This window comes from Schistocerca cancellata, chromosome 7 (genome assembly GCF_023864275.1).
Source record: "Schistocerca cancellata isolate TAMUIC-IGC-003103 chromosome 7, iqSchCanc2.1, whole genome shotgun sequence".
NCBI classification, from domain to species: domain Eukaryota; kingdom Metazoa; phylum Arthropoda; class Insecta; order Orthoptera; family Acrididae; genus Schistocerca; species Schistocerca cancellata.
This window is the reverse complement of record NC_064632.1, coordinates 474,126,703-474,136,474: the sequence shown is the minus strand read 5'-3', so window position 1 is coordinate 474,136,474 and position 9,772 is coordinate 474,126,703. Positions and strand designations below refer to the sequence as shown.

Below are 9,772 nucleotides of genomic sequence, written 5' to 3'. Positions count from 1 at the left end.
TACGTCACCAAATTTCCTCATTTAAGTGTGCATCTGCCACCCATGAGCTTAAATTATAAGAAATTGGATTATTATTTACTTATCATATGGCTGTTAGTGTAAGGATCCGAAGAGATGCCCAGCTCATCTTCGAATGCAGCTGTTTTCATTTGAGCGGAGGGGCTGCATTTTTAAGGTAATTGGGATCTGACAGGAAATAAAGGATATTGGAATACTTTCGGCAAATAATTGAGGACTTAGGTTGCAAGTGCTACACTGAGATGAAGAGGTTAGCACAGGAGAGGAATTCGTGGCGGGCCGCATCAAACCAGTCAGAAGATTGATGACTCAAAAACAAAAAAAAAAAAAAAGAAGAAAGGAAAGAAAGATATTCGATTCGGAAGGAACTGGTTATGGGCTATAGTAAGGGACCAACCCTGGCACTTGCCTCAGATGAAAATGGGAAACCACAGCAAACCATTTTCAAGGTTGCCGGCAGAGGGATTCATATCATTTCGCCTCCCGAAATCATGGATTGCTAGCTCAGCATCTCAGCACATAGAGGTACCCCAAGTCGGAGGAGAATTTGGAAAAACTGATTGTTGCACATTGTTTTAAAATAAAATAAAATCAAGACACAAAAGAGCCACAGTCATTAGCTACAAGCGGACTTATTGAAATCGATGGGGAAAGCTTAAAGCCGGCCGTGGTGGCCGAGCGGTTCTAGGCGCTACAGTCTGGAACCGCGGAACCAGTACGGTCGCAGGTTCGAATCCTGCCTCGGGTATGGATGTGTGTGATGTCCTTAGGTTAGTTAGGTTTAAGAAGTTCTAAGTTTAAGGGGACTGATGACCTCAGTAGTTACGTCCCATAGAGCTCAGAGCCATTTGAAAGCTGAAAATTTGTGCCAGAACAGAATTTGAACCCGGGTCTCCTGCTTACTAGGCAGATGCTCTAACCAATACGGTTCTTCACTGATGACTGAGGTGTGGTTCATTGTGTTTAAATGATCAATCGTAATTGTGAAAAGTATACCTATGACATTCAAAGAATTACTGTTTCGCAGTACCTTCACGATCACGTGTTCACGTCTTCAAAACTGGGACGTTTCTCATTTCCGCTGCCTCCGTTTGTGGATGCCGAGTTGCCTGCATTTACTATATAGCCATGGACCGGTGAAGAAAGAAAGTGGTGAGAGCCATTCGTTACATGTGATTAAAATATTGTATGTGATTGTGTAATGGTAGGTTGGTCTGTTGGTTTGTGGCAGGGGTCCAAATAGCGAGGTCATCTGTCGATTGTGTAGTGTGAGGCCTTTTTACACAGTTTTAATTTTGGCTGTCGTGTATGTCGCCGTCTGGCATTGATGACATTGATTAGTGACTGCCGTATTTGTCAGAGTGGATCAGCATTCTGAGTTACACCCGTGTTACTATTAAGGCACTTGTAAGAAGCGATTCTCTGCCAAACTGAATATTTTTACAAAGTTGGTGTAAAAAAAATTAGTAAATTAAAATTGTTTTTCTCTTACAGCCCCTGTGGTGAAAATGTTATGAAAGAATAATTCTTTAAATTTATTTTTTTCTTGTTGGACACTCATGCTTAAAACTGCCACAATTACTTCTTTCGATCACTGAGCCGAAATTTAGAAATCGTTTTGGCCACATTTAAAGCGCTGGAAGGGTCTTACGAAAAATATTATGAAATATATTGTTGTCAATTACTGACTATGTGGTTTTGAATTTCACCATGTTTATTTTTTAGCATGCTTAGTCCGAGATAAATCAAATGACCAAACGATGTTAGGGCTAAGCTCAAGCTGATGACCTTATGTCAACGTCTTATCATCAGTCTAATGTATTTGTTTTCAGGTCCTTGAAATGTTTTCAGTGTTTAAAATACGTTAATATTCATTCTCTTACTGTTTATGAGCCAAATTTTAAAATTTTCTTAAAATTTAAAGGCATAATTTAAAGTTTCATTATGATTGTGTAATACATTTTTTGTTGGCTTTTATAACACCTGCTTGGATTCTTCACATTCGTCAGTATTGTATAAATCCCGCTGAGGTGAATAAACGATGTGAAAGCTGAATGCAGCACTTTACCACTCACAGCTCGAGGCTATCTATCGTTTCAGTGATAGCAGTGTATGGTTCTGGTGGTGTGCGTGGGATGATGTGCAAACATTTAGGTAGGAATAGATAGATGTATTATTTTGTTGACAAAGTATACTGTTTTTTATTTTAGCTGCAGGTGACTACAAGGTGTTTTTGATCATAGGCGAAAGAGCTTTATTGAGCATATCATGTCTGAAGAAAAACCAACTGCAGTACGAGTTGACTATACCTGATTAACTCGTAGATGTAACAGGACTGAGTTAAACCAGCGTCTTTGTGGTGCACTGGACTGCCAACTCTGTATCCTAGTTCACAACATTAACGAGGTAGGTGCCACCTACTGTATGCAGTAGTTTACCCTCTGGTGTGCAGAAGAATAAGGAACTGTTGCAGGAAACCCCTTTGTATCCACAGATCTTTAGAATACAGGTACATTTATAACATTAGCGTATCTATGCTCATGACTTTTAGGTGTGTACACAGACCTCAAACAAAGACATATTTTTTGACGACTTCTGTGTAAAGTCATTCAGTTGCAACTTCTTACTATATTTGACACATACCGCTAGCGAGGATAAGGCTGACTGTTTTCCTCCTGTCCCAGCTACTCGGGTATAAGAAGTTGGAATCATACGTAGAAGTCCTGGGGAGAAATGGAAGCTGTTCAACCCATCACCTAAGCTGCTTTTGCCAATAATTCAATGCATCAATAAATTTTCGATTGGAACAGGTTGTGATGTCCACTAGCGTTCCTCAACAGGAAGCGGCTAATAACAACATCTTACAAGGTATGCCTCCGTAAGACAGTTTTCGTTCCTCACTTGCAAACTGGACACTTCTTCCGAGTTGGATAAGATAGAGGAGAGAAAAGGAAACATCCAATTTAGTAAGGAAAGGTGTGGCACTACCAATCGTCACCTGATGACAAGGGATAACAGTTTTCAGTTGCCTGGTACCGTAAGATATGGTGGTAGCTCATCGTCAGAATCACTGTGGCCCACCAAAATGCTTTTATAAGGAAAAGTTTATTTCTAGGTCAGGTTTACCGTTTGTTTGAGCCACACTCAAACCAAGAGTCGGCATTTGCTTTGCTGTATTCGGGCAGCAATGTTTCTCTTGTCGATTACCAATGGTATTGTAAGCATGCTCACATCTGAAAAATTCCTTCTTTACAATTAGTTTCCAATCAATGCCGTCACGCGAGCGGGGAACTGCTACCTATGTTATAGGACATCAGAATAAATTTAAGTGTTCACGGATTGTTGTGGCCAATACGTTTTACGGTCGTGAAGGTTTATCCAAAGATGTGTTGCTTCGATGCAGCTTCATAAAGAAAACACCCTTCGTTTTCGATTACTTACATAAACAGTGTGTTTTTAAGTTACAGCGTGACAGAACATGTTTTACGTGTAATCTTGCTAACATCCGACATATCTCTAATATTTAAAATAAATTCGTTCCGTTTAATGTGGCTCATCTGAATTCATAATAAGTCCAGCAATTGCTTGAATAACTTGAGAAATTTCCCGATGTTCTTCCCGACAAATTAGTGACATACAAAATTAAGTATCTAATTCAGTTAACGGATCAACAGACTGTCTGTGAAGCTACTGCTAAAATGAAGGAAGTATGTCACATCGTAGACGAAATTTAACTGTCGGGGTTATTAGGCACTGAGTTTCACAGTAGGCTGCACTTGTTTTAATACGCTATGCAGCATGTAAATTTTCTGATAGCGGGAAAGGACAGCATTGTAACGATACATTCAGATCTGAGGATCTTGTCATTTAAAAGCAATTAATACAATGAAGTTTGATAATGAAACTTTTAAAACTAGTGGCACTGATTTTTTCCCCAAAGATATTGCATCCTTACAATATTGTTTTGGTGCACAAGCCTTATGTGTGGATTATCGACCCTCTAAAAAATACATCAAGTGCCCTTTGCTCGGCCTCCTGCAACAGAACACTATTCGCTTCATCGCTCTGACCCAACTCGTAAGTATACTCATTAAATTCCCTTATCCTGTTCGCAAATTTATCCAACGTCTCCTCCTGTCTCTTTGTCATTGTACTTAACCTTTCCCTAAAGTACCGACCGCTATTCTGTTTTTTGTACCTTTGTAAAGGACCTTCCTTTAACTGTTTAAAGTGTCCTGCCTTCCTTAAGGTTCAAATGATTCAAATGGCTCTGAGCACTATGGGACTTAACTTCTGAGGTCATCAGTCTCCCGCCGGCCGCGGTGGCCGCTACGGTCGCAGGTTCGAATGTAGCCTCGGGCATGGATGTATGTAATGTACTTAGGTTAGTTAGGTTTAAGTAGTCCTAAGTTCTAGGGTACTGATGACCTTAGAAGTTAAGCCCCATAGTGCTCAGAGCCATTCGAACCATTCATTCATCAGTTACCCCGAACTTAGAACTACTTAAACCTAATTAACCTAAGGACATCACACACATCCATGCCCACGGCAGGATTCGAACCTGCGACCGCAGCGGTCGCGCGGTTCCAGACTGTAGCACCTATAACCGCTCGGCCACACCGGCCGGCTTCCTTAAGGCCTCACAACACCTTACATATATTTTCACTTCACCCCTAATCTAATCTTGGCTGTATGTAACAGCTGCTCATCAGACCAATCATTCATCACCGCTGAAGTCTCCAAGGCCACAAACGAACGCACATCCTCAGATACCTTGCAATAAACGGGATAATCAAAGTTGCGGCGGCTGGATCAATCTCCTGCATCCTAGGCAACAACAACTGATCAGATGCGGTTTCCCGCTCACTTCTAGATGTTAATTCATTTCTTAATTGCGTATTGTCTGCTGTCAGTTGTGCTAGTTATTCCAACAGAATCCGCACCGCTTCTGTTTCTGACACACCTTGACTCTGCCATTGTGTTGTTTTTTTCCTAGTTAGTCCCGAAACAAAACAATTAAGTACAACAATAATCTGATTTCCTACCGCTCTGTATCGTCATACTCAGTATCACCATAAACCAGTACCAAAGTAATTAAATGCCATGAAACAATGTTACTTCCTAAACATACTAACACTTACTTTGACAACATAATGTGCTACACCCATGCAAACGTCTAAATATGTGGCTTGCCAGGAGCCATTCTCGAAAAACAAAAAAGAAAGAAAACGCCCTAAACCCACGAAGAACCATTTTCTCAGCACTCGCCACATCTTGTGACTCTACTGCAGGTGGTGGGCTCGAACGTCATACTGTACAGACGACATCCGCTATTCTGACATGAAATGTTGTGCCAGCTTCTGCCACCGAATGTATCAGAATGACCAAATGTAGTGTGAAGACACAAAATGTAGTGGGTGGATGCCAGGAAGTGCCATATTAAAACTCGGTAAGAACTTTCCAAATGATTTATTTGTTTACACTACAGTGCTCTGTTCAACTCGGTCTGCGTCACAGGGCCCTGCAATGCTAAGGAAGCACCCCACCAGCCTGTGCAATGCAACGCTGTGTCATGCTGATGCTGGCCTTGCCTGGCCCGCTGAGTTCCAACGATGTCAGGATGGCTGCGCCAGCAGCTGTCTCAGCAGCCACCATCCCTGTTGAATCCGCACTGCTCAACCGGGAGCTGTAGGCCGGCCCCGCTGCTGCTCTTCCTCTCTGGTGTAGCCGAGGACATAGCGGCAACGACTGCCTGTGATCCGGCGTCCAAATCTGTGGCCCTCGCCTCGGAAGTCTTCGGCGTGTGTCGGGTGCTGAGATGACTGCCCGTGGTAGCGAGCCAAAGAGTAGCCCACCCTATCTGGATGCGGACCCCACTTCGTCCTCAGAGGGTCTAACCAACGACCCATTGTGGACTGGGACGCTGGCGCCCCATCTGTTGCTGCGTGTAGCCTGGTGGTGTGATATGCCATGCCGTCCAGGAGAGTTGCCACACCTGAAAATCTCGTTAGAAAACGCACCTATTTATACTCAGCTGTGCACCTCTGTTTTGTCAAGTGTGCCACTTCGTGTCACATATGCCTAACACCTAGGTTGGCCAATGGCCCTCTTCTGCCTGTGACTTGCGCCATGGAAACTGCTGTGTCCGGCCTCTCTGCCAGTTCTACACCCCTGTGGCTCCTATTTGCCTTCGGAACTGCCGGTATGCTTAACTTACTGCAATCTGGACCGCACCTGGCTGTAACTCGTGCTCTGAATATCACACAAAACTAACTTTCCCTATGCTAAACGGTGGTGCCGCTACAGTAAGGATAAAATGTCATTGGTGTAAGCACACGCGATTTGTCGGATTATATTTGTTGACAATTTGTTCTGTATCTGTGCCTAGGTGGTGGGTCTGGGCTACACCTTTGGCTTCTCGCTTGTTCTTGAATCTGACGGAATTGAACGTTCCATGAAGACCCAGGTGCACCCAATAACAGCTCTCTGGATTAACCGTTTACGGAAGAGGAGCACCCGGGAAGTGAAGTCGGACACACGTACTGTACTCCGCGCCCTCGGTTGTGCCGATAAATCAGGCCCGAACGGCACAACCAGGTATGGCTCGTGCTCGCCGCTCCGCAGGACGTTCACGTGCACATGTGACAGATGCCGTGAGCTGTGAACTATTTGTAAGAGAAGTGTCTGTTGTAGATTATTGCCTGTCTAGTCGGGAGTCCTTATGTAAGGTTACTCTTTCTTTTAACTGAATACATTTGGGCAAGGTTTTAAAAATACCTGTAAGTGAAATTACGACAGCCCTTTGCGCTTGCAATGGTTTCTGTTTTCTATAAAAAAAACTAGTACCTGTCTCATTTGGAAAACTGTTATACATTTTGTAGTAACTAAAGCCAACTTACGGGCTTAATGTATAAATGCTCTTTGACTGGAAAATTATTATTATTAATGTTTCCAGAATGAGATTTTCACTCTGCAGCGGAGTGTGCGCTGATATGAAACTTCCTGGCAGATTAAAACTGTGTGCCCGACCGAGACTCGAACTCGGGACCTTTGCCTTTCGCGGGCAAGTGCTCTACCAACTGAGCTACCGAAGCACGACTCACGTCCGGTACTCACAGCTTTACTTCTGCCAGTACCTCGTCTCCTACCTTCCAAACTTTACAGAAGCTCTCCTGCGAAACTTGCAGAACTAGCACTCCTGAAAGAAAGGATATTGCGGAGACATGGCATAGCCATAGCCTGGGGGATGTTTCCAGAATGAGATTTTCACTCTGCAGCGGAGTGTGCGCTGATATGAAACTTCCTGGCAGATTAAAACTGTGTGCCCGACCGAGACTCGAACTCGGGACCTTTGCCTTTCGCGGGCAATTGCTCTACCAACTGAGCTACCGAAGCACGACTCACGTCCGGTACTCACAGCTTTACTTCTGCCAGTACCTCGTCTCCTACCTTCCAAACTTTACAGAAGCTCTCCTGCGAAACTTGCAGAACTAGCACTCCTGAAAGAAAGGATATTGCTGAGACATGGCATAGCCATAGCCTGGGGGATGTTTCCAGAATGAGATTTTCACTCTGCAGCGGAGTGTGCGCTGATATGAAACTTCCTGGCAGATTAAAACTGTGTGCCCGACCGAGACTCGAACTCGGGACCTTTGCCTTTCGCGGGCAAGTGCTCTACCAACTGAGCTACCGAAGCACGACTCACGTCCGGTACTCACAGCTTTACTTCTGCCAGTACCTCGTCTCCTACCTTCCAAACTTTACAGAAGCTCTCCTGCGAAACTTGCAGAACTAGCACTCCTGAAAGAAAGGATATTGCGGAGACATGGCATAGCCATAGCCTGGGGGATGTTTCCAGAATGAGATTTTCACTCTGCAGCGGAGTGTGCGCTGATATGAAACTTCCTGGCAGATTAAAACTGTGTGCCCGACCGAGACTCGAACTCGGGACCTTTGCCTTTCGCGGGCAAGTGCTCTACCAACTGAGCTACCGAAGCACGACTCACGTCCGGTACTCACAGCTTTACTTCTGCCAGTACCTCGTCTCCTACCTTCCAAACTTTACAGAAACTCTCCTGCGAAACTTGCAGAACTAGCACTCCTGAAAGAAAGGATATTGCGGAGACATGGCATAGCCATAGCCTGGGGGATGTTTCCAGTCTCGGTCGGGCACACAGTTTTAATCTGCCAGGAAGTTTCATTATTAATGTTATTTCTTCACTACTTGTCAATGCACAACACAGTTATTCACAGTTCATTTGTAAGGTTACTCTTTCTTTTAAATGAGTGTGTTTGGGTAAGCTTTTAAAACTGTAAGTGAACTTACTGTAGCCCTTTAGGTGTTCAGCATATTGTATTATTTTAATATTAAAATGTTATCTTTCTCATCTGAAAAGTTGTTAGACTTGCTTTGGTATCGAAAGAAAACTGATGGGTTTCATGTACAAATGCTCTCTTTCTTGAAGTTTATGATAATATCTGTTGATTGACTTTAATAAATATTGTGAACAATAAATGGTGAATGCCCCCCTCCCCCACTGTCGTTCCGCCTAGTCCTTTGGGCGTTTTATGATACACCGCGGTAATACCGGTTTCACTTACGGTCGTGTTACTCTACCACAGGTGAAGAGGAACAATACTGCCAAAACTAGCATTCTTCATCTATTTCGCTTGGCAGCTTCAAGACAATGATCCATATTACCTCCCAAGAAACCTGCTGTCTCTGAACAGCGATCATCATGTTGTTCTACTGTTCTTCTTCCCCTACTGCTATCAACCCTGAGTCCTATACTACACCTACAAGTAAGCTGCACAAAACGATGCACGTAACTGCACTCTTGACCTCACTATATAAGGAGATTAAGGTATCCGGACTTCCCTCTCCCCTTGCTAATTGTTTCGCTTTTCCCTCTTAATCTCCCTTGCCATTACTAGCACTTCCCCTTGAATCGCCTCTGGCGTACCGTTGAGTGGTTGCCGGTGCCCAAATGCGCTACTGTGCCCTTGTTGACAACTGCACTTCCACATTCGCCGGGACATAGTTTCGACTACCTACTATTGGCCCTGGTATCACGTTAAGAACATCATTGTCTTTCACTTCGGCGTATATAGACTCGACAACATCACCCATTGGCCGACGTTATATTACAGCAACATCCATACATTCCTCACTGCCTCCTCCTGTTTCTCCATAGCCTTCGTATTAGCTCTTTCTACCCTGTTCCACATCTCTTTTACCCTTCTTGCAAAAACGCATACTGCTCCTCCCTTTCTGTCACGCTTCTGCCAATCATGTCCAAAGGTAAGCGGCATCTTTTTACCATACACTACCTCAGATGGTAATGACTCGGTACTAGTAGGTACTACAGAGTTATAAGCGTTTGTGACAAAAGCTATATACATATAAGCATAGGCTTCCGCGGCCATTGTTACTGTAAATAAAACTCTTCTGATCTCTTGACCGCATTTTCAATTAATAAAATTGTCCGTCGTTTCGGCCACTACTGCCAGTGGCGTTCCTCAGAGCTTTGTGCTGATCTAACTACTGAATGTGAGAGACTATAGATCCTACATACTACCGGAGGGAGCTGTTTAAGTGATTTGACAAGGTTCATATGGTTCAAATGGCTCTTAGCACTATGGGACTTAACGCCTGAGGTAATCAGTCAAAAAAATGGTTCAAATAGCTCTGAGCACTATGGGACTTAACATCTCAGGTCATCAGTCCCCTAGAACTTAGAACTACTTAAACCTA

General features: G+C 43.7%; 1 non-coding gene across 1 annotated transcript; it reads right to left on the bottom strand.

Moving 5' to 3' along the window:
* Positions 1 to 7,339: 7,339 nt before the first annotated feature.
* Positions 7,340 to 7,414, bottom strand: Trnas-cga (transfer RNA serine (anticodon CGA)). Its single transcript has one exon. It is a non-coding gene; the product is annotated as a tRNA-Ser (tRNA).
* Between the last annotated feature and the right edge of the window lie 2,358 nt (positions 7,415 to 9,772).